The sequence below is a fragment of the Eubalaena glacialis genome, chromosome 2 (genome assembly GCF_028564815.1).
Source record: "Eubalaena glacialis isolate mEubGla1 chromosome 2, mEubGla1.1.hap2.+ XY, whole genome shotgun sequence".
NCBI lineage: Eukaryota > Metazoa > Chordata > Mammalia > Artiodactyla > Balaenidae > Eubalaena > Eubalaena glacialis.
This window is the reverse complement of record NC_083717.1, coordinates 3,670,799-3,695,174: the sequence shown is the minus strand read 5'-3', so window position 1 is coordinate 3,695,174 and position 24,376 is coordinate 3,670,799. Positions and strand designations below refer to the sequence as shown.

General features: G+C 47.0%; 1 long non-coding RNA gene across 3 annotated transcripts; it reads left to right on the top strand.

The window, feature by feature from the left end:
• Positions 1–19,010: 19,010 nt before the first annotated feature.
• On the top strand, positions 19,011–23,357 carry LOC133084783 (uncharacterized). 3 transcript variants are annotated; one of them, XR_009699465.1, is made up of 5 exons: positions 19,011–19,102; positions 20,559–20,632; positions 21,117–21,202; positions 21,573–21,704; positions 23,285–23,357. It is a non-coding gene; the product is annotated as an uncharacterized LOC133084783 (long non-coding RNA). The 3 variants fall into 3 exon arrangements; XR_009699466.1 differs by lacking the exon at positions 23,285–23,357 and adding an exon at positions 22,339–22,520; XR_009699464.1 differs by lacking the exon at positions 23,285–23,357 and having other exon boundaries at positions 21,573–21,758.
• Positions 23,358–24,376: the final 1,019 nt, after the last annotated feature.

The following is a 24,376-nucleotide window of genomic DNA, read 5'->3' as shown; positions in this document are numbered from 1 at the left end:
TCTGATCTTTATGATTTCTTTCCTTCTGCTAACTTTGGGTTTTGTTTGTTCTTCTTTCTCTAGTTCCTTTAGGTGTAAGGTTAGATTGTTTACTTGAGATTTTTCTTGTTTCTTGAGGTAGGCTTGTATAGCTATAAACTTCCCTCTTAGAACTGCTTTTGCTGCATCCCATAGGTTTTGGATCGTCGTGTTTTCATTGTCATTTGTCTCTAGGTATTTTTTGATTTCCTCTTTGATTTCTTCAGTGATCTCTTGGTTATTTAATAACGTATTGTTTAACCTCCATGTGTTTGTGTTTTTTACGTTTTTTTCCCTGTAATTCATTTCTAATCTCATAGCGTTGTGGTCAGAAAAGATGCTTGATATGATTTCAATTTTCTTAAATTTACTGAGGCTTGATTTGTGACCCAAGATGTGATCTATCCTGGAGAACGTTCCGTGCGCACTTGAGAAGAAAGTGTAATCTGCTGTTTTTGGATGGAATGTCCTATAAATATCAATTAAATCTATCTGGTCTATTGTGTCATTAAAAGCTTCTGTTTCCTTATTTATTTTCATTTTGGATGATCTGTCCATTGGTGTAAGTGAGGTGTTAAAGTCCCCCACTATTATTGTGTTACTGTCGATTTCCTCTTTTATAGCTGTTAACAGTTGCCTTATGTATTGAGGTGCTCCTATGTTGGGTGCATATATATTTATAATTGTTATATCTTCTTCTTGGCTTGATCCCTTGATCATTATGTAGTGTCCTTCCTTGTCTCTTGTAACATTCTTTAAAGTCTATTTTATCTGATATGAGTATAGCTACTCCAGCTATCTTTTGATTTCCATTTGCATGGAATATCTTTTTCCATCCCCTCACTTTCAGTCTGTATGTGTCCCTAGGCCTGAAGTGGGTCTCTTGTGCACAGCGTATATATGGGTCTTATATTTGTATGCATTCAGCAAGCCTGTGTCTTTTGGTTGGAGCATTTAATCCATTCACGTTTAAGGTAATTATCGATATGTGTGTTCCTATGACCATTTTCTTAATTGTTTTGGGTTTGTTTTTGTAGGTCCTTTTCTTCTCTTGTGTTTCCCACTTAGAGAAGTTCCTTTAGCATTTGTTGTAGAGCTGGTTCGGTGGTGCTGAATTCTCTTAGCTTTTGCTTGTCTGTAAAGCTTTTGATTTCTCTATCAAATCTGAATGAGATCCTTGCCGGCTAGAGTAATCTTGGTTGTAGGTTCTTCCTTTTCATCACTTTAAGTATATCATGCCACTCCCTTCTGGCTTGTAGAGTTTCTGCCGAGAAATCAGCTGTTAACCTTATGGGAGTTCCCTTGTATGTTATTTGTCATTTTTCCCTTGCTGCTTTCAATAATTTTTCTTTGTCTTTAATTTTTGCCAATTTGATTACTATGTGTCTCGGCGTGTTTCTCCTTGGGTTTATCCTGTATGGGACTCACTGTGCTTCCTGGACTTGGGTGGCTATTTCCTTTCCCATGTTAGGGAAGTTTTCGACTATAATCTCTTCAAATATTTTCTCTGGTCCCTTCTCTCTCTCTTCTCCTTCTGGGACCCCTATAATGCGAATGTTGTTGCATTCAATGTTGTCCCAGAGGTCTCTTAGGCTGTCTTCATTTCTTTTCATTCTTTTTTCTTTATTCTGTTCCGCAGCAGTGAATTCCACCATTCTGTTTTCCAGGTCACTTATCCGTTCTTCTGCCTCAATTATTCTGCTATTGATTCCTTCTAGTGTAGTTTTCATATCAGTTATTGTTCATCTCTGTTTGTTTGTTCTTTAAATCTTCTAGGTCTTTGTTAAACATTTCTTGCATCTTCTCGATCTTTGCCTCCATTCTTTTTCCAAGGTCCTGGATCATCTTCACTATCATTATTCTGAATTCTTTTTCTGGAAGGTTGCCTATCTCCACTTCATTTAGTTGTTTTTCTGGGGTTTTATCTTTTTCCTTCATGTGTTACATAGTCCTCTGCCTTTTCATCTTGTCTGTCTTTCTGTGAATGTGGTTTTTGTTCCACAGGCTGCAGGATTGTAGTTCCTCTTGCTTCTGCTCAGTTCCTTTGATTTTTTAAATGTGTTTTGAAGATCTCTTATGAGTTGCATGCATTTGTCTTCTTGAAGAATTAATCCTTTTATTATTAGGAAGGGATCCTCTTTAGTAATACTCTTTGACTAGTAATACTCTTTAACTTAATCCTCTTTGACTTAAAGAGTCAATACTCTTCAACTTAAATACTCTAGTAATACTCTTTGACTTAAAGTCTACTTTGTTTGGTAAGTATATAGCCATACCAACTTTCTCATGCTTAAAATTTGCATGGTGTGTTTTGTTTTCTACCCTTTTACTTTCAACCTGTCAGTGTCTTTATATTTAACAATATATGCTTCATCTTGCTTCTGTATTCAGTCTGTCAAACTCTGACCCTTAATTGGAATGTTTAGTCCATTTTCATTCAATGTCATTATTATATGATTGGATTTATGTCTCCCAATTGAATTGGTTATTATCCATCTCATTAGTTCTTTATTCTTTTGATTCTTCTTTCCTAACTTAAAAAAACACTTTATTGAAATATGATTGACATAGAAAAAACTGTCCATATTTAATGCACACACTTCATGAATTTGGAGATAAGTACACATCTGTAAAACCATGACCACAGTCTATGCCTCAGACCTATCCATTACCTCCAAAGGTTTCCTCTTACCTTTTCTTTTCTTCTTCTTCTTTTTTCTTTTTTCTTATAGGAACACTTAACATAAGATCTATACTCTTAGCAAATTTTGAAGAGTATAATACAGTATTATCAACTATAGGCTTTATGCTATACAGTAGATCTCCAGGATTTATTTACCTTGCATAGCTGAAACTTTGTACCCTTTGACTAATACCTCCTTGTTTCCCCTTCCCATGCATTTTCTGCCCTTTTTGGTGTGTGGGTGAACTGTGTAATTTTTAGTATTCCATTTAATATCCTGTATAGACTTTTTAAATCTTTGTGATATTTCTTGTAGTGGTTGCTCATGATCTACCTTCTAATAATACACTACTTCATGAGCTGTATAAGAATTCCATTTGCTCCAGCCCATATTTTGTGTTCTTATGCTATAAAACCCACAATACATATTATTATTTTTGGTGTAAATGGTCAATAATGTTTTAAAAATTATTTTAAAGTATTATACACATGTATGCACATGCATATATGCATTACTACAAAGATGAAGTCTTTTATTTTAACTGTTAGCACGGATATTTACCCTTCCTGCTGGTCTTCATTCCTTCCTGCAGATCTGGGATTCAGTCTGTTCTAGCGTACTGTTTCCCTTCAGAAAGTTATAACTCTCTAAGTCTGAAAAGTCTTTTAGCATTTCTTGCAATGTAAGTATGCTGGAGACAACTTTTTAAAGTTTTTATGTGTCTGGAAATACCTTCATTTTGACTTCATTTTTGAAGCAACTTTGTATTGGGGTATAGTATTTTAGGTTAACAATTTTTTTCTTTCGGTGTTAAAAAAAAAAGATATTATTCCATTGCCTTTTGCCCTCCATTGTTTCTGGTGAGAAATGATATGTTCATTTTCTCTGGTTGCTCTTAAAATTTGCTCTTAATATTTGATTTTCAGTAGTTTGATAGTGATGTGCTGAGGTGTGGTTTTCTTTTAATTCATCCTGCTTGAGATTTGCTGGGTTTCTTGGATTTGTGGATTTAGAAGTTTACTGACCATTATCTGCCCAAATATTTTTCTGCTCATTTCTTTCTGGGACTCCAATTACACATACATTAAAATGTTTGATATTTGATATTGCCTCACAGATCTCAAATTCTTTGTTTTGTTCTTTTCACTCATTTTTCCTTTTGTTTCAATTTGAAAATTGCTATTGCTCTGTCTGTAAGTTTACTGTTTTTTTCTTTGCTGAGTCCAGCCTGCCATTAAGGCCATCAATTGAGTGCTTTATTTGTAATGTTGTACTTTTTAATTTCCAGCATTTCCATTTGATTCTGTTATAGTTTCTATGTCTCTAGAAATTCCTCATCTCTTCATGCGTGTTTCCCACCTTCCTACTAGGTCCTTTAGCATTTCTATCATAGTTATTTTAAAATCCCTGCCTGAAAAATTTTAAATCTGTTTCAGAGATGACTGTCTGTTTCTATTGACTATTTCTTCTTTTGATCATAAATCATATTTTCTTGATTCTTTAGGTGTCTTGTAATTTTTTATTGATGCCAGTCATTTTGTATCAAATAACAACAGAGAGTGAGGTAAAGAATATCTACCTCCAGGAAGGGGTACTAGAATTGAGGGGCTGAGTTAAAATTTGTGTGATTGGGTCTGGGTTTTATTTATTTATTTATTTATTTATTATTTATTTATTTTTGGCTGCATTGGGTCTTCGTTGCTGCATGTGGGCTTTCTCTAGTTGTGGCGAGTGGGGGCTACTCTTCGTTGCGGTGCACAGGCTTCTCATTGAGGTGGCTTCTCTTGTTGCGGAGCATGGGCTGTAGGTGCGTGGGCTTCAGTAGCTGTGGCTTGCGGGCTCTAGGGTGGAGGCTCAGTAGTTGTGGCGCATGGGCTTAGCTGCTCTGTGGCATGTGGGATCTTCCTGGACCAGGGCTTGAGCCCGTGTCCCCTGCATTGGCATGCACCACTTCTCAACCACTGTGCCACCAGGGAAGTCCAAAATGACTGATATCATTTTTTTTTTTAATTTAATTTAATTTTTTTGGCCACGCCATGCAGCATGCGGGATCTTAGTTCCCTGACAAGGGATTGAACCCGTGCCCCCTGTAGTGGAAGGGCAGACTTAACCACTGGACCACCAAGGAAGTCCCTTGGGTCTGGGTTTTTTTGCAGCTTTATTTGATTTGGCAAATAGATGAAAATGTTTTCAGTATATAATCAGGACTTTCCCTTCTCTAGGCGTTGGGGATCTGAGTACTGGGAAGATTCTGAGAATTCTTTGTTCTTTACAGCTTGGTGACCAGATTTCTGAGCCATAGGAGGTATCTCCCACTGCTTTATAGGTTATCAGAATTTTGAGTTATGAGGCATTCCCTTTGCTCTCTGCTCTTGCCCCAGACTTTCTATACTATATAGAAAGGTATTCCCAGAGCAGCTTCTCTCAGCTACCCTTCCCTGCCTTCATCTCTTGGCAGTTGGAAATCCAGAGTACCTCATATCGATTTTTCTCAGCTTTCCTACTCTGCTCCCCGCTTCCTTCCCAGATTGGCTGCCTTGAACTTGGTGGGAGCCCCACATACTTCAGGGGATATCTCTCCGAGATCTCCTGTCCTGCCTCTCATCCTTTGGCGTATTGCTCCTGAGGACTCAGTGAAATCTGTGGGGAGGTGTCGGTGGTTGGGAACAGACTGACGTTGTGGCTGGGACTCCTTGGAATTCTGATATGTGATGCCAGTCCACACATGGTTGTTAAAAGACTTCTACAGCTGGTTTCTCTTTATCCACAACTATGGAGGATTCTCCCTCCTCCTGACCCTTTCCTAGAGACCAGGAGTGAGAGCAGCTGTAGGTGTCTTATCTCCCTCAAATAGCTTCTTACTTTTGGTGGTTGAACTCACTTAGGTTACTTTGCATCCTTAGCTCCAAAAAACTATGGTTCTGTAGTTTATCCAGACTGTTTTGGTTGTTAGGGTGAGAGTGAGGGTCTCTTGTGACTTTTACACCCTAATCAGAAGCAGGCTCAACACAATATATTACCATTATTGTTTAAATCTTTCGATTTACTTTATCCACTATTGGTACATCACAGATCCATTGAAATATCCCCTGGCAATTGTGTTTCTGTCAATATGTATTTCTAGTTTTCTTACATTACGTGATTTTTGCCATATTTGGCAAATTAACCTTTTGATTATTTTGCTCAGAAAGCAATGGATTGAATAAATAAATCCCAGAATGGTTCTTTGGCACACCCCTAAACAAACAAATGAAAACCCATAAAAACAAATAATTCTCTGGCAAATTCAGTTGATTTTACCTTTGACAATATAAAATTATTTGATTCAATGATTTGTCTTAAATTCTACTTCTTCTGCTATATCAATATTGCCAATTCTGTTTTCTCTGTGTTCATGTTTCTTTTTACTTTTCATTACCACAATCTTTTTATATTTAGCACTTTGGGGCCATTTATTTATTTATTTATTTTTAAAATTTTATTTATTTTATTTATTTATTTTTGGCTGTGTTGGGTCTTCGCTGCTGTGCATGGGCTTTCTCTAGTTGCGGCGAGCAGGGGCTACTCTTCATTGCGGTGCGCGGGCTTCTCATTGCGGTGGCTTCTCGTTGTGGAAAACAGGTTCTAGGTGTGTGGGCTTCAGTAGCTGTGGCACATAGGCTCAGTAGTTGTGGCTCGTGGGCTCTAGAGCGCAGGCTCAGTAGTTGTGGTGCACGGGCTTAGTTGCTCTGCGGCATGAGGGATCTTCCCGGACCAGGGCTCGAACCCGTGTCCCCTGCATTGGTGGCGGATTCTTAACCACTGTGCCACCAGGGAAGTCTGGGGCCGTTTATTTTATATTTTAGATACAACTCTTATAAGCAGAAAAGTTTTATATTTTGTTTTTCAATTTAATCTGAGGCTTTGGAGAAATTTTAGCTATTTATGTTTATTGTCATAATTTGATGCTTAGTATGACTTTATTTATATATCTATCAAATATTTATTGAACACCTTTCTGGAAATAAACATATGAACAAAGCAAAATCCTTGCATTTGGAGAGATCACAGTCTAGTAAGAGAGTGTGATAACCACCACTAACAATAACTTTAACCAGGGAAAACGAGAGTGATGTGAAAACTGGAGTGTGAAAACTCACTCCAGAGAAAAACTGATTTTAAGTTTTAGTACATTATTCAGTCGAAATGATATGAGGATATAAAACACATGCTTGTTCCTTGTTTCTTTTTATGGTTACATGGAGGACTTTTTTCCCTATCAAGTAATATGTTGTATATATAAAGGAGTTTTCTCGGATCCTGTACTTGGTGTACCATGTTTCTGGAAGAATAATTTTATCTTTGCAACCATTGGATCATTTCAATGTTATTTCAATGTAATTTTTGCCTAGAGGTTGAGGATAAGGTATGTTATAGAATACTATTTTGTGGGCCAGTGGAGTGTTTCTACCCTAGAAAAGAATAATCTTTTTCATGTGAATGAACAAATTTCCATCAAACAGTTAAGGCCTTTCTGATTCTGGGGGTGTGGTCTGAGGAGAGAAAAGTTAAAATGTAACGACTTCAGATAATTTGCCTCTGAAGATAGGGGAAGTTGTCTTTTACAAAACTGCTGGCCGGCTGGGTTAATGGGAGGCCTAGAAGGAGATGGCATCTGATCCTCTAGCCTTGCTCAGGACAGGGAAAGAGTCTAGAGCAGTGGCTCTGTCACTGTGTCTGTTAGAAGGGATGATGGAGAATGCCTTTGGCCTGGACCTTTAGACCAATAGCCAAGGATGAGTGAGTGTGGCAGCCCTGAGTCTGTCTTCTGATAGACACCACGGAGGCTGGCTTGGAATTCCAGCCTCTGGACCCAGGACTCTGCTGGGTTTTGCAGCTGGAGAGAGGACGCTGGCAGAACTCAGGTACTTTGCTGGGAGCAGCTGGCAGCTCAGACAAGAAAAGGAACCTGGGTTTCCCCAGTCTGGAGCAGAGCCCCCTTTTCTGGGATGAACAAATCCCCTTTCTCCCCATTCCCGACCCCCGCATGGCTGTTAGTCAGGCATGGTGGCTGAACTGCACCTTCCTTGCCCTCCTCAGCCCCTTCCACCCATCAGACGTAGGGTTACTCAGGTGTTGCACTGAAAACGAATGGATGCCCGACACTGGAGCCACAGCATCAACTTAGAGCTCACGGTTCATAGAGTGACCACACGTCCCAGTTTGCCTGGGACAGTCACCCTCTACACTTGGTGTTTCAGCACAATTATTAATAGCTTTCCTTTTCACTCTCAACAGTGTCCACATTTAGACAACAAATGATATGGGTACTTTAACTTCTCATCTGTGACAAGACCCATTCTTTGGCTTATACTGACACCTGTAGGCATGCAAAATGGCTTTGAAGAAAATGAAAACGTGCCAGGCTTTGCCCATCCTCAGTCTCCAGGATTTCTGCCCACCTCCTGAATATACCGAGAGCCCTAACTGTGGGGCATGTTCTAGAAAGGGGTCCAGGCGGGGAAAGATGTCCACTGGAAGATGCTGCACGCTCCGCTACCATGAGCGTCCAGGGGTGTACTGACACTTGGAGTAACGTTTTGATCACTACTATTGGTGACAGGAGTCACCCTCAGCTTCAGGTGAAAATATGAGCCCAGATGGCTCTATGAGCTGTGACAGACATTGCCCGGGTTGGGAGGTGTGATACTCGGGGCCGGTGAACCTTGAGGCTGCAGGTGTTCACAGCTGGGGAGGCTTGAGAGGAGAGTGTAGGCAGGTCAGTTTCAAGGCCCCCCGCTCATCTGCTGGAAATCAGGTGACCCTGGGTCTCCCTGGACCAAGAAGACACGGACAGTGGAGGGCGGATGTGAGCTGTGGTACCCGAGGGCCTCACATTCTCATCCCCCTCAGGCCCCATCATTGACACCTGGATTCCAATCTGAACATCAAAAACAACACAATACACTTAAAAAAAATTAAATTCAGAGGTCAGGACAGCTTCGGGCAGGTCTAATTCGTGTGCTTGGCTGTCATAATGATGGATTTGAGACAGATTAACCTGTGGGCTCCTGAGCCTAACAGCCCTGTAGGGCCCCCCTCCCTCCATGAAACTGCCTTTAAGGGGGGCCCCTGTCCCCCCCGAGGCCACCCCTCCCGCTGCCTGACAGCCCTGAGCCAATGGCTCTTGAGGCCGGAGAAGTGAAAATAGACCGTTGTCGAGATAAGAAAGGAGGCTTAGCAGGCGTGTTTGCCCTACTCAGAGTAAATCAGGATGAGGAAGGGAAACACCGGATGTCTGACTTCCAGCTATTCTTGTAGGATTTTACTGCAGTTCTTGTTTTTGTCTTCTTCTTAGTTTTTAAATGATGTTGTAAAGTCCCTGGCAAGATAGAAACCTTGGGCTTCACCAACTTCCTTCGAAAGGGCTTGCGCTGGATTCTTCCAGACTCTGTGAGAAAATCTTGGCCGTGCCCCCTGACCTGCATCTTGGGGATGGGGGGCGGCTAAGCGGGCTGCCTTCTGGCTGTCACTCGCTGAATGAACAGACCATAATGAGTCAATTCTCTGCCGTCTGCTATTTAAAACAACGGGTTCCTTCCTGTTTCCTACGCGCTGACTGAGACTTCTTCTGTGTTAGGGGAAAAAAAAGGAATTCCGGGATAAAGTGGGCCCTCTGCGACTGAATGAGCCATACATATCGGCCCGCGGTGGCACAAAAGCTCCTAACTGTTTTATCTGTACAGATGGCTCTAATTTGGTGTTGGTGGCATGACTCCGTGAGCTAATTTTCCAAATACTTGGTTCATTGAAGTGGAAGAAAAAAAAAAAAAAAAAGCCCTCTAAACCAAGCGAGACTCCTCCAAAAAATAGAAGTCCTGAATGTTTAACTGCCGTGCTGCTTCCGACGGGGCAGGAGGGGGAGTGAAAACCTCCAGGCTGCATCTGAGGGCGCCCGGGGCTCTGGTTCCTTTGTCCGCCACCCCAGGGAGGTCCAGGCACCCACTGGGAGTGAGGCCTGCCCCCGCCCCGCTCCCGCCACGACCTGGTCCCCGGGGGAGCTGGACCGGGGAGGGCCAAACGTGGTCTCAGATGATGGGCTGGGGTCTCAGCGATGCCACGTCAGGGCCTAACTCAGGCTGCTTGTCTCTTTCTCCAGCCAAGTGTAAGGTCGTAGGAGGGGCGTAACGGTGGTGAGTCTCAGCCGTACCTCCCGGGCCTGCTGCCTGGCCGCTGCTGGGGCCCAATGGGCACCGACACCGTGCCGCTCCGGCCGCCCTGGGGCTGGGGCTTCCTGGGGGCGACAGAGAAGCTCCGAGAGTACTCGGAACACTGCGGGGACATCCGACCCCTCGCGCATGCAGCAAGCATGCTGGGCCCCGTACCGGCCGCGGGGTGCTTAAGATTAGCGATTCCCACCCCCACCCCGAAGGGGCAGTCATCTCACCGCTCCAGGCAGGAGGGTAGGAGATGCATCAGGGTCTTCACTTGCCCGGGAAGCGGGCGAGGCGTCACAAAGGAGGCGCTGTAGAGCCAAGTCCTGAAGAAAGGGGGTGGGACCGTATTAGGTGGGAAAGCACAGAAAAGCTGTGTGTGATATGCTTAAGAAACGGGGGCTTCCCTGGTGGTGCAGTGGTTAGGAGTCTGCCTGCCAATGCAGGGGACACGGGTTCGAGCCCTGGTCCGGGAAGATCCTGCCTGCCATGGAGCAACTAAGCCCGTGCGCCACAACTACTGCTCCTGAGCTCTAGAGCCCACGAGCCACAACTACTGAGCCCTCGAGCCACAACTACTGAAGCCTGCGTGCCTAGAGCCCGTGATCAGCAACAAGAGAAGCCACTGCAGTGAGAAGCCCACGCACCGCAACGAAGAGTAGCCCCAGCTCGCCGCAGCTAGAGAAAGCCCACACGCAGCGACGAAGACCCAATGCAGCCAAAAATCAATCAATCAATAAATTTATTAAAAAAACAAAAAACAGTACCTACTTTATAAAAAGAAAAAGAAATGGTGACAGGTATCAGTGTCGTCTCCCAAGTGCAAATAGTTGGCACTCTGTAAATAATTGCACATGTGAAGGAATAGATGGCCGCCGTCTGCATACGTGCGCTTGTGTGTGCACCTGTGCACGTGGGTGTTCATGTGGGGGGGGGGCAGGGGGAGGAATATAGGACGCAAGGCTTTGCCTGGTAGGCTGGAACCAGACTGAGAAAAACCTGTTGGCAAAGAAAAGCCTAGAAAAGTTTTCAAAGTCTCAAAATAGGTAAGAGTTGGCTAGAAGGAAACAGTCGGACAGGTATTTCTAAAGCTCATCGTGGATACTGTCTGGGGAAGGGCTGGAGGGGCGCAGATGAGGAGGTGGCCACTCGGGCTGAGGGAAGGGCAGTGGCCGTGGAGGCCGGGCTGGAGCTGGACGGCAGGGGCAGCAGGGAAGGCAGGGGTCCGTGACCCTCAGAGCCCTGGTTCGGGCAGAGGGAGGGTCTGGACACCCACTGGGTGCTGAACACAGGGAGCAGCAGGGGCAGGGCAAGCAGGCGAGTTCAGTATCGTTGAATCGAGGTTCAGAGGGGCAGCAGGACCAAGCCCATCCCGTGGTCACTGGGGCTTGTAAACCTCGTGGAGGGCCAGGCAGGGCCCTGGAGACAGGGCAAGGTCTCCGCAGCGGGGAGGGGAGGCCAGGAAGGAAGCCGGAACCGCCGGAGGAGACAGATGCTGGGGCCGAGGGGGGCGCAGAGCCCGTCCGGAGGCGGCGGAGGGGGCATGGGCTCCCAGCCACGGCCACACGGCCCTCCCGCTTCTCCACTCAGGTTTGGGCATCTGGACTCAGGGGGCTGGTGGGAGGACACAGGTGTGGGGCCAGGGGCGGGCACGGGGAGGGACGTGTGTCCCCCCGACGTGCTCACCCACACTCGGACCCCGAGGCCGGGTCCGCATCCCGGGCCTGAGCTCTGGCTCCTTATTTCAGGAGGGTCCCCCTCAGTGGGGTGGGAGTGAGGGTTGGTGGCGCCTGTCTCCAGGGAGGGGTGGGCACTTTCTACCATGGCTCTCTCAGCACACAGGGCTCCCCCCTTTTCTCAGGGGCGTGGAGCACAGGGGGCAGGGTCCTCACAGGGAGAGGAAAGGGAAGAAGATGGTAGTTTGGGCAGAGCAGAATGGCCCAAACCAGTGGGAGGCGGGAGCCACCAGCTGTGGGTGGGAAGCATCCTTTCTCTGGTCCCACTGAAGGGCCGCAGGCCTTTACGAGAAAGGGGAAACTTGGAGAAGACTTCAAAGAAGAGAAGGAGGACAGACACCCTGGTGGGGTCTCTGCTCCCTCCCCTCAAACAGCCGGATGGGCCGCCACGTCTGGATGTGGCAGGACCACGTACTCCAGATAGGGGTGTTTTGGAGGAGGCAAGGGGCAGAGTGGGTGGAGGGATGCTGTCCAGCTGGGATGCGAGAGAGAGGTGAAGGGAGGTACAGAGCACTGGAAGGTCAGGTCTGAGCCACCCTGGAGGAGTCTCGGGCAGCCAAGAGCGAGGTCGGGGAGAGGCCAGCGGCGAGGTGGTCAGGAAAGTCTGAGGCGTGAGCCAACACCCAAGGGTTGTGTGCGCAAGGAAGGGAGCAGGAAGCCGGTCCTGGGACGCAGCTGTGGGCGGGAGGCTCGCGGGCAGGGTACCCCACTGAATTCACCGGGGAGCCACGATCACAGGCCAGTGGAGACTCTGGTCTCCTTCGTGGTCAGGGAGAAAAGAGCAAGGAGCTCTAGCTTGGTCTGGGGGATGAATAAGGGTGGAGTTAGAATGAGCTCAAAAGAGCAACGAAGCTGGTCAAGCCATTAGGCTGGTGCCTCTCGGAGACCCTGGTGCGTCCTCACTCTCTGATGAAAGTAGCTTAGTCGCCTACAGGCCTCACTGGGTATGTCCTCCCTAAAGAATTCCCTGCACAACTGGGGGAACCTCTGCCCCAAGCTTGTGGTCTGAAGGAGAAACCCTGGATCCCTTCAGAGAGGCTGGGGGAGCCTCCCGCCCCAGGTGCCGGCACCCAGTAAGGAACCAGCACTGAGGAGGCCACCCAGACTGCTTCACACGTACAGGAGCGAAAAGGGCGCCCACATTTCAGGGCCTTCTAAGCCGTTTTGTGTGTGTATGTGTGGACCATTGGACCACTTTGTCGATTTGGTGAAGCCTACAGATTTCTTCCCAGAAATGTGTGTGTGTTTTTTTTAGATCAAAAGGCATCTTTTGTGTGTGTATGTTATTTTTAAATGGATAAAATAGAATACTAGATTAAAATTCATACTCAAATACAGTTATTAAAGTATAAAAATCGTGATAATTTAATATGCACACCTCTTAATTAACCCATTATTTAATAAGATATAGGGGGAGGTTTCATAACCACCATCCTTTTGAAGTAGTGATGAGTATAAGTGATATTTTCATATAGGCAAAATAACTGTATTATGATGTGAAAATATCTGATTTCTATTACAAATACTGCCAGTACTGATGTGACTTATTGACTACATTTATTATTGAAGAAAGTGCTAAGTTTAGAGAAAATAAAGATGTAAATTCTTTTCCCATTCAGGTTCACAGTTCTCTTGAATTCTATCTAAGGCTCCTCTGGGGATGCTGGGCCTCTGTTAAGAGCCTCTGTTTATCATATAAAGCCATGGAGATTTGGGGGTTCATATGTTCCAACAGCAGCGGTAGCATTAATTATCCTAACACATTCGTTGTTCTTATTTGGCCTGGATGGGGCACCATCCCTATACAAGGAACTTGACCTTCACATCATCTTATTGTGAAGGCTGAATAATGCCCCCCAAAATGCCCATGTCCTCATGCCCAGAATTATGAGGATGTGACCTTATATGGCACAAGAGACTTTGCAGCTGTGATTAAATTAAGGATTTTGAGATGGAGAGATTATTCTGGATTATCCAGATGGGCCCAAAGTTATCACAAGGGTCCTTATAAGAAGGAGACCAGGGATCCCCCTCCTGGTGGTCCAGTGCTTAGGACTCTCTGGGTTCAATAATCCCTGGTCAGGGAACTAGGGATCCTGCAAGCCGTGTGGTGTGGCCAACAAAAAAATAAAAAAGAAGGAAACTGGACAGGAGTGGGGATGTGATGACAGAAGCAAGAGGTTGGAGTGATGTGAGAAGAGGCCACGAGTCAAGGGACGCAGGTGGCTTCTGGAGGCTGTGCAGGCCTCCCTGAAGGCTCCAGAAGGAACTCAGCCCTGCTGACACGTTGGCTTGATAGGCTTCACGTTGATAGGCTTCCGACCTCTTTGGGTCATTTTAAGCCACTATGTTTGTGGTAATTTATCACAGCAGCAGGAAGCAAATACGCTTATGTAAGACACATCATCCCACTTCAAGACATTTTGGGGAGGTGCCCTGTGTGCGTGAAGGGCCATGGTCTTACTCACAAGCTGAGTGACTTTTTACACTTTCTACTCTGTGTAGCCACCCCGGGACCAAGATACGGAGCAGCCCAGCTCCCAGAAGCCTCCCTCAGGGTCCCTCCCAGGCAGCAGCCCCGTGGGACCCCTCTTCTGACCTCTGTCCCCGTGGATTCGCTATCAGTTCGCCTGCTGGTAAATAGGTGGAATCGTGCCTTACGTACTGTCTGCTTCTTTCACTCAGCGTTGCATCTGCGAGGTGGATCTTTGTTCAGTTTAGTCCTTTTATCAGCTTGGTAGGAAATTATTTTTATTTATTTATTTATTCATTTATATTGAAGTATGGTTGATTTACAATGTAGTGTTTTAGGTGTACAGCACAGTGATTAAGTTATACATACATATATATCTATTTTTTTCAGATTGTTTTCCCTTACAGGTTATTACAGAATACTGAGTAGAGTTCCCTGTGCTACACAGTAGGTCCGTGTTGGTTCTCTGTTTCATACACAGGAGTGTGTATATGTTAATCCCCAACTCCTAATTTACGCCAGCCCCCCAGGAAATTCTTGCAACCATGCCCCCAGACAAAGGTGGAAATAGAGACACTGTCCTCTACTCCCCCAGTTTCATGGCTGCCCTGAAATGGACTCCAGCCCTCAGATCTCGTCCTTGTTCCTCCTCCCAGAGGCCAGGGCCTTGCTCAGCGGCCACAGGGATGGCTATCTGAACTTGGGTTTGTCTCCCTCCAGGACCCCTCCTGACACCATTGCTTGAGCTTTTTGTGGTGAAGATTGTCTTCAGCACCAGAAGGTCCTGGGGACCTTTTATCTTCTCTGTCCTTCCTGCCGCCTCTGACCTTTCATGTAGGGTAACTCTACCCAACCCCCCGGAACCACCCTGCACTCTGTCCCCTGCACTCTGTCCCCTCCTCTCTGTCCCCTGCACTCTCCCCTCCTCTCTGTCACCTGCACTCTGTCCCCTCCTCTGTCCCTTCCACTTTGTCCCCTGTACTCTGTCCCCTCCTCTCTGTCTCCTCCTCTCTCTGCATTTCCATCTACCTCGATCTGAGCCCTCCACAGGGAGCCCCCTAGTCCCTCCCCACTTTCGCAACATTTCTTTAAGGCAACAGTCACCCTGGCCTTTCCAAGGATCCACCCAGAGGGTCCCTCACTCTGCGAGGTGACATCTTCATTGTATACAGCCAGGGAAGCCTCACGGGGTGGGTGGGGGGGATTCCTCGCTGGCCCTTCCTGCCCCCTCGCGCCCCCTCAGGGTCCCCTCTGGCCTCGGCTCTGCCTGGAGAGGGTCCTCGCTGGGCCATGGGCCCCCCAGCCTGGGGTTTCCGGTTGCCAGAGCGACTCAGTGTGGCCGGGCTGGGGGTTGGTTGGCGGGACAGCGGAAGAAGACGTTTCAGGAGCCGCAGGGCCTGGGCCCGGAGTCCAGGGTGACGGGCCTCCTGCCGGACAGCCTCAGCCTCCGGGCGGCACCCTCGCCCGCTGGCAATTCGCTGCTTTTGTTTTTAAGATCAAAATATCCTATTCATTACTAATAAAGCTGATTGGTGAATTCGGCCTTCTATCTGCAGTCAAGAGGGTTGCCAGTATCCCTCACTCCCTAGTTTATTTTATTGTTTAATTTTTATTTTGTTTTGGAGTACAGTTGATTTACATGTTGTGTCAGTTTCAGGTGTACGGCAAAGTGAATCAGTTATACACATACATGTATCCACTCTTTTTCAGATTCTTTTCCCAAATAGGCTATTACAGAATATTGAGTAGACTTCCCTGTGCTCTACAGTAGGTCCTTGTTGGTTATCTATTTTATATGTAGTAATGTGTTTATTTTATTTTGTTTTGTTTTAAGCTTATTTATTTCTTTTTATTTTTTCCAGACGCGAAATCCAGTTTTAAACCATTTTTTATTGAAGTGTACTTGATTTGCAATGTTGTGTTAGTTTCAGGTGTACAGCAAAGTAATTCAGTTATACATACATATATATACCTATTCTTTTTCAGAGTCTTTTCCATTATAGGTTGTTACAGGATATTGAATATAGTTCCCTGTGCTATACAGTTGGTCCTTGTTGTTTATCTATTTTATATATAGTAGTGTATTTCTGATAATCCCAAACTCCTAAAAGAAATCCAGTTTTAAAGCTGTTGCCGTAGAGAATTTTACATTATTTCTGGTGTTTTCTCAAGCACTTTTTTTTTTTTGGCCAGCACTGACAAGAGTCTATTTTTATTTATTTATTTTCTGGCTGCACCGCGCGGCTTGTGGCATCTCAGTTCCCTGATCAGGGATTGAACCCAGGTCACAGCAGTGAAAGCCTGGAATCCTAACCACTAGGCCACCAGGGAACTCCTATTTTGAATTTTTTAGAAAATATTTTTAAACTTTTAATTCAATTTTTAAAGGTTACTTTCCATTTACAGTTATGACAAAATATTGGCTGTCTTCCCCGTGTTGTATTGATACAATAGTCCCCGAACCTGTCTTACACCCGGTAGTCTGTGCCCTCCCCTCTCCCACCCCGTGTTGCCCCTCCCCCTCCCCACTGTAACCGCTAGTTTGTTTTCTAGATCCGCCTCACTCCCTCTTTTCTTTGAACTGACTCCCCGCAAACTTCCAACCGGCCTGTGTGAGAAAGAACTACAGCCTGTGATTTGAGAATACGGGTCACAACCCAAAGGGGGAGACGCAAGGAGAGAGTCAGGGGGGCCTTTACAAGTTTTATTTAGGGGATGACGGGGTAGAACAGAATGAGGGAAGCAGCTCTACCCGTGGGCATTTTCCCCTCCCTCTAAGAAACTCCCCCGCGCCAGGACCACAGACAAACCCCTCCCTGTAAGACAGCCTGCAGTTTTGTTTCGAAGGCTGCTCCCAGGCTGCAGATGCAGGGGCCTGCCTCCTCCTGCCGCCCTTGCCTCCTGGGAGTTCAGGTGCCTCGGCCTCATCAGGGTTTCAGATAAGAAAGATTTGTTGTCCTTGCCCTCATTAGTTCTTTTTTTTTTTTCTTAAAGAAAAATGAGCTCGAGAAAGAGAAGTCTGCGCATAAGAACGTCTCTAGGCCGGGCTGGGGAGGCTAGGAAGGAAAGCTACCTAAGATTCATTCTTATAAACATCATAATAAATAACACGGATTTCAACAGACAGCTATAAATAACATCTGATGTTTGCACTCAACAGTTTCAGGCTCTCAGGTGATGGCCTGGGACAAGTGGCCACCCGGTCCTGCCCTGCTGGCTCGCCGCCTGGTCACCTAAGCCTCCCTGTTTTCAGAGGTTGTTTTCTGCATCTCTCTCAGAGACTGTAGGCGCGCCAGCCCCTCCCTCTCTGGGCCCCGGGCGATCTTGGGGACCTGCCCCTTGGTGGGAGGACATCTGACGGGGGAGGCCACTGGGTTACCAGTTTCCTTCCTCAGCGACTCACAGGCCCGCAGCCTCGCAGATGTGCTCCCTGGGTTTGTTTTGATAGCTTGTTTGAAAAACAGTTCCTATCCACCAGCTGTTCAGATAATCATATTCCAAGTGGCAACCAACTGGGATTATTTTGGTTGCTGTTTACCCTGACCAGCATGGCTGAGCTGGAAAATATGGGCCTGGGTTGGGGGTCCCCTTTCTTGTTCTTGTGATTGCCGCCCAGATTGGCCGTAAGGAAGCCTCCTTTTCCGCTTTCCTCCCCTGGGAGCCCTGTGTTCCCCGGGGAGACGACGAGGGGCAGGAATCTGATGGAAGCTTCCGGAACATGGGTGTTCTTGGCATCGGTGACCCTCACCCCAAATCAGACCGTTTCACCATCAGTACTGGGACTTTGTGTCCCCGCTTGTGCAGGGCTGGAGGGAAGGCCTGGCTCAGAGGTTGAGCTTGTCCTTCCAACTCTCCCTCCAATGCCCCAAACCTTCCAGGCCTAAAAGCAAACTTCCCACGCGCCCCCCCCCAGCCCTAGCACCCCTACCCTCTTCCCTCAGCGTGCAGACGGCATCCCCTGCTCCCCACGCACCCACACCACGCTTGCTGTCCCCATGGCTTTCCTGTCCCTTGACCTCCAAGGTCAGGGGTTTGCCAAGCCCGGCTGATTTTCCTGGGGCGTTTTTATCCTCTGCCTCTATCTCTTCTTTCCCATCTCCACTGCCTCTGCCCACAGGTGCCCCGTCACCAGTCCCTTTCACCGTGGCAGGAACTTTCCATCACTGTCCCAGCCGTCTTTCCTCCTCTTCAACTGCACCCTCCCGCCGCTGCTAGGCTCGGCTTCCTAACGCTGCCCTCTGTTGTCACTTAGCCCCTGCCCGCTGTGTGCAGCTTGGAGTGACAGGACCTTGTCTGCTGTCCCAGGCCCTCAGCACTCTGGTTCCAACCTCACCTGATCTCCCTCTTTTGCTCCGTCCTGCTCCCTCCCCCTGTCTTGTCAAGCTCACATCTGTGCTTTCCAGCAGGGCTGATTCCAGGGGCTGCCCCTCCCTTGACAGACTCCATGAACGCACTTCCTGGAGTTGTAGGGCCTGTGCGACAAGAGGGCCTCCGGGCCTTTGCACAAGCTGCTTCCTTGTTCTGGAGGGCCGTCCTCCCCCAGCTGCCTGTGAAAGCCAAACAATTCTTCAAATGTCACTTCTTCCATGAAGCCTTCGGTGATCATCATTGCTTGAAAGGGTAGCTCATATTCACGGATCTCTGAAAAAAATTGTACCTGATGCTTATAATTTTCTTTGTATTTCAGATTTTGCTTAGAACACAAACCTCCATAAAGAGTGTTGATGACTTTCCTGTATATCATTTGCTGTGCCTGGCGCTGGGGCTGGCACATAGTAAGTGCTCCATAAGTTTTTGTTGGACGAATGAAAGAATGAATGACTTATGTTGGGCTTGGCTCCACCACATCTCACTGTTAACCTCTGGTTGCATTAAATTCAGGTACACGGCCTCTCCTCATCCTTATTTACTACTAGAAGCAGAGAAGGAATGAGTCGAACCCTAAGGATGGTCCCTCCATTATACAGACTCACTTAATGGCGAGGCAGCGATTCTCAGGTACATGAGTCCACAAAATACTAACCGGTCCAGTGCTTTGCAAACCATCGCTCAGAACGCTGGGCCCCAGGATATATCTCCAGGGCACGGGGGTCTGGGGGGCAGAGGGCTGTGGATGAGGGAGCGTTGGGCCCCTGCCCCACTTCAACCAGGTCAGCTCTGCTTGTTTCTGTGTCACACCTTGAGGTCTGGTAGAAGCTCTATTCAACCCGAGGCCAAAAAAAATTTTTTTATGAAAAACAGAAACTAAAAAATATATATGTGTAGTTCAACTGGGTAGACATCTTACAAGAAATGCCTGTCTAAACGTATTTGTAAGGCCCTTAAAGCACATCCCACAGTATCCAATCCAGAGCAGTCACCCACACTGCCACGGGCCAGCCCCCCGCAAAGAGTCATCGGGTCTAAATGGCCCCTTTGTCCAGGGAAAGAGCAGGAGGTTGGGAATCAGTGCCAGGCTTTAGCTCGGCTCTGCCATGAGCACGTCGTGTAACTTACACCAAGTGCTTTCCCTCCCTAGACGCTGCAGCTCATTTACAAGTGCAAGTGCGGAGTGGTCCCCCTTGGGAAGGCAAGGCGGCACGGTGGTTAGGGGCGCCCCGGGTGAGCCTGATGGGGGCAGGGGCCGCTGGGAGAGGCGCACCAGGGCAGGAGTGCCAAGTGCTGGGCGCCCCGGCCTCCGCCGAGCCTGTGGATCTGGGAGGCTCGCTCCAGCTCTGTCACTCGGAGACTGACTCAGCTGGCAGCCGTAGGGCCCGGTTGCCGGGGGAAATGCTGTCGGCACATTTATTCTGGGTTTGGATATTTAAAGAGCTGGGTGTGTGGCACGACATTTCGGAAGTGCTTGGGGAGGGAGGGGTTGCGGACTAGGGCTTTTTTTTTAACCGTTATAGATATCCTGTCCTGATCTCTCGGTCCACAAGGAGTGATTTTCTTCCCTAAGAATCGGACGTGGGTTCTGCCCATTGTGTCTGCCTGGCAGTGCAGCCTGGCAGGAAGCAGGTGGCCCAGGGTGGGACGTGGCCGCCGTGGGTCCCCATCCCAGTGCCACCCTGCCCCCTGGCCGAGAAGCCTGGCAGTGGCCCCCGAGGTACCGGGAAGGAGGTAGAGCCGTGGTCTGGTTCCCCAAGGGCACCTGGGCCGTGCCATCCTCCACACGATGGAGTGGTCTGGGCCCTCAGGCGTCTCGGGGCCCGGGTGACAGACAGCACAGGGCCCCCGGGGCCACTGGGAGCGCGGGCTTCCTCTTCCTCACTGGCTGTTTGCACTGGCTCCGGAAACTCTGGCTGAAAGCTGGGACTTTGTTTTCAACCCCCTGCGTCATTTTTTACTATTTGAATGGCCTCTTTGGGCTGCTTTTAGGAAGGTGGTTCTTTTGTCACTTTTCTCCCTCAGGATGTTGTTACCAATAGATTTCCTCACAGACGCTGTCTGCTGCCTTTGTTTTCCTTTCCAGATGCGTATGGAGAACTCTTCCAGAACTGAGGCCCCGTCAGCGACTTGCACCTGTGGTGCAGTGAGTGGCACAGGGTAATGCTTCTCTCATGACATTTATTGTTTTCATTTCTGCTCACAGAGGTCATTTTGTCCACATGCTCATGGTAGCGCATTGGAGAAATAGAGGAAATAAATATAGGTGATATAGGAGGAAAATTAGTACCACCTGTAGCTCCACGCCAGCCAGAGATCTACACTTGGCAATCTGGCGTTGGTTTCTTTTTTATTTTAATTGGGCTCATCCTGCACACAGTGTAAAGGAACGGGCTTTTCACACCCTGCACTGTAGCATTAGCGATGTCCCCTGCCCTCGAAGTCTTGTGGGTGCAGTTTGCAAGCCTCTGTGGCTCTCCTTTGGCTCTGCCACCAGCAAAGCAACATCCGAGACGTTAGCCCACGTTAAGGAGGAAGGAGGACAGGGAAACTGCACAACATAATCCGTGTTTGTATGTAGAGCTGAACGGGTAGGATTGTGGGTGACCTTTATTCTATTATCATTATCTTCTTTCTCTTCTAGAGTTTGCACATTTTTCTGTAACAAACCTGAGAGTAGAGGCAGGTGATGTGATCCGCGGTGCAAGCTCAGTCCTGCCTCCAGACCAGGTGAGTTTCTTGGCCGCCCTGGGCCTCAATTTCCTCACCTCTAAAGGGTGAACGCTGATGCTACCTACCTCACAGGTACATTCTGAAGGTCAGGTGTAGGTGAAATGATGCCTAAGAAGCCCAGTGAAGGCCCAGGGATGGGAACCATTGTGGCTTTACAGTATAATCATACAAATTCTAGAAGTTAGAGGATTATAGGCTGAATTATGTCCTCAAAACATTCGTCTGTTGACGTCCTAACCCATAGGAGCTCAGAATGTGAAAGTATTTGGAGACAGGGGTCTTTACAAGGGTAATTACATGAAAATGAGGTCCCTAGGGTGGACCCTAATCCCATGTGACTGGTGTCCTTAAAAGAAGAGTTGATTAGAATGCAGATGCACACGGAGGGAAGACCACCTGAGGACACAGGGAGAAGACAGCATCTCCAAGCCAAGGAGGGAGGCCTCCAAAGAAACCATCCCTGCTGACACCCTGACCTTGGACTTCCAGCCTCCGAACGGTGAGAAAATAAATTCTGTTGTTTGAGCCTCCAGCCCTTGGTCCTCTGTTATGGCCACCCACGTGAACTGACCACAGGTCCTTAATGGGAATATCAGTGTCACCGTTGTTCATGGTCTGAATCTCCACCCTGAGGTCCTTACCATCTAAGCACGCCGCTGGGAGAGCTCATCTGAGCAGGACATGGCCCCGTCCCCCTTCCCACTCCTGGAGCCCCTCTTCTTCCCAGGGGCCCTGCGCTCCTGCTTCCCAGGACTGTCTCTCCCAGGCGATGGCTCTCGACGCCCCTGGAGGGAACTTGCTCCTTCCCCCTTCGGGAGCCTCACTCTGCTGTTTCCCGCCCAAGATGCCCCTCTCGAGGGCACATCTGCCCTTCAATGAGGTGGATTTAAAACTCTCCAAATACCAACAGGAGACTGTGTTCAAGCCTCCACTGGGATCACCAGCGCGATGGTCTCTTAGGGTGGGTTTTTTTTTTTAATGTTTAACTTTATTTATTTATTTATTTATTCTTAACTTTGAAAATGTTTGGTGTGGTAAGAACACTTAACATGAGATCTACCCACTTAACAAAATTTTGTTTTTGTTTTTGATTTTGTTTCTTTGGCTGCACCGCACGGCTTGTGGGATCTTAGTTCCCTGACCAGGGATTGAACTCGGGCCCCGGCAGTGAAAGCTCTGAGTCCTAACCGCTGGACCACCAGAGAATTCCCAGCAAAATTTTAAGTCTATAATCCATCATTGTTTTTTTTAATTTATTTTCATTTTTATTGATGTATAGTTGATTTACAATGCTGTGTTACTTTCTGCTGTACAACAAAGTGCTTCAGTTATATATATATATTCTTTTCCATTATGGTTTGTTATAGGATATCGGATATAGTTCCCTGTGCTATACAATAGGTCCTTGTTGTTGTTTATCTATTTTTATATATAGTAGTTTCTGTCTGTTAATCTCAAACTCCTAATTTACCCCTCCTCCACCCCTTTCCTCCTTGGCAACCACAAGTCTGTTCTCTATGTCTGTGAGTCTGTCTCTGTTTTGTAAATAAAGTCATTGGTGTCGATACGTATCATGTATCATGTAAGTGACATCATCTGGTTGTAACCCACGACTGCTGACTATTGGTACAGTGTCGTACGGCAGATACTTAGAGCTTGTTCATCTCACTTGACTGAAACTTTATGCCTGTCGATCAGTGATTCCCAATTGCCCCCTCTTTCCCGTCCCTGGCAACCAGCATTGCACTCTGATTCTATGAATGTGACCTTTTAATTTCAGATACCTCATGTAAGTGGAACCGTGTCTTTCTGTGACTGGCTTATTCACTGAGTGTAATGTCCTCAAGGTTCACCCATGTTGTCCCATTTTGCAGAATTTCTTTCTTTTTAAAGTCTGAATGGTGTTCCATCGTATGCCTCTATCACATTTCTTTATCTGTTCACCTATCGATGGACATTTAGGTCATTTCCAGATCTTGACTATTGTGAGTGATGTCATAATGAATACAGGAGTGCTAAAACCTCTTTGAGATCCTGATTTCAATTCATTTGGATAAATACCCATTGGTGGGATTGCAGGGTAGGATTCTGAAGACACAGAGAGGAGATCCCTGGAGCTGTGCCTGCAGTGCTTCCTCGGGTTACAAAGGCACCGCTAGCCCTGCGCTGGGAGCACAGGAAACTGGTTGGAGGTGAGGATATTTTTGTTTTGCAAACTGGAGGCCGGGTCTTTCTCCTGGGCCAGGGAGTTAACCAGTGCATCTCATCTGCTAAGTCATGCCCTTTTCATCCCCTGTTTTCTCAGGAGACAGTCTTATAAATCTGGCCAATAACTCCCATTTCATTTCCCCAAACTCCATTAGAGGGAAATTATAATGAAGCTCAAATACTCACCAGGTTATTCACGGGAAAGACCTTTGGCTTTTAAAAAATGCATTTTAGGTGGCCGGATTAATCTAGAGGCACATTACAATACAGCCCTGCTGAAGTTTTACAGGAGATTCCTGGCACCCGGCATTGTACATTGCACAGTGCTGCCAGGAGCGTGAATTATCTTTACAGGAAGAGGCGAGGATTAATATGTCAGATGGAAAAGACCCACTGGCAGCACCTGATGAAAACCCAGGACCCTGGTTCCTTGTCAAGGTTCTTCGAGGTTAGAGTCATAATCACACGACGGAGGAGCAAGCACCCTCGGCCAGCACCAGGCAGAGCAGCAGAGAAGTTACGCGCTGCCCCCCTCCACCTGGCCCCGCTCACCCACAGCCTTGGAAAGAGGCACCTACCGAGATGCTTAACTTATGGCAGGCACGTTGAAAAAAACATGCTGATCTCATTCCTTTTATTACCTCCCTGGCAGAGCAAGTTAATTTAAAAAAAAAAGTATGATTGCTGCTTCGTGTTCACTTAAGAGGTTGATTTGCAATGTAAATATGTGCATTTGTATGGTATATACATTAATATAAAAGTAATAATAACGATGATAGTATCTATCACTAAATGAGCTCCGGACCCTGGGGAAGGATAACTACACAGATTATCTGTAACCCCACGAAGCCAACATTACTCGGTTCATTTTATTGATGGAGAAACTGAGGCTCAGAGTGGTTAAGGAACTTGCCCAAGGTCACACAGCTGATATGTGACGGGATTCAACCTAAGTTATAAGGT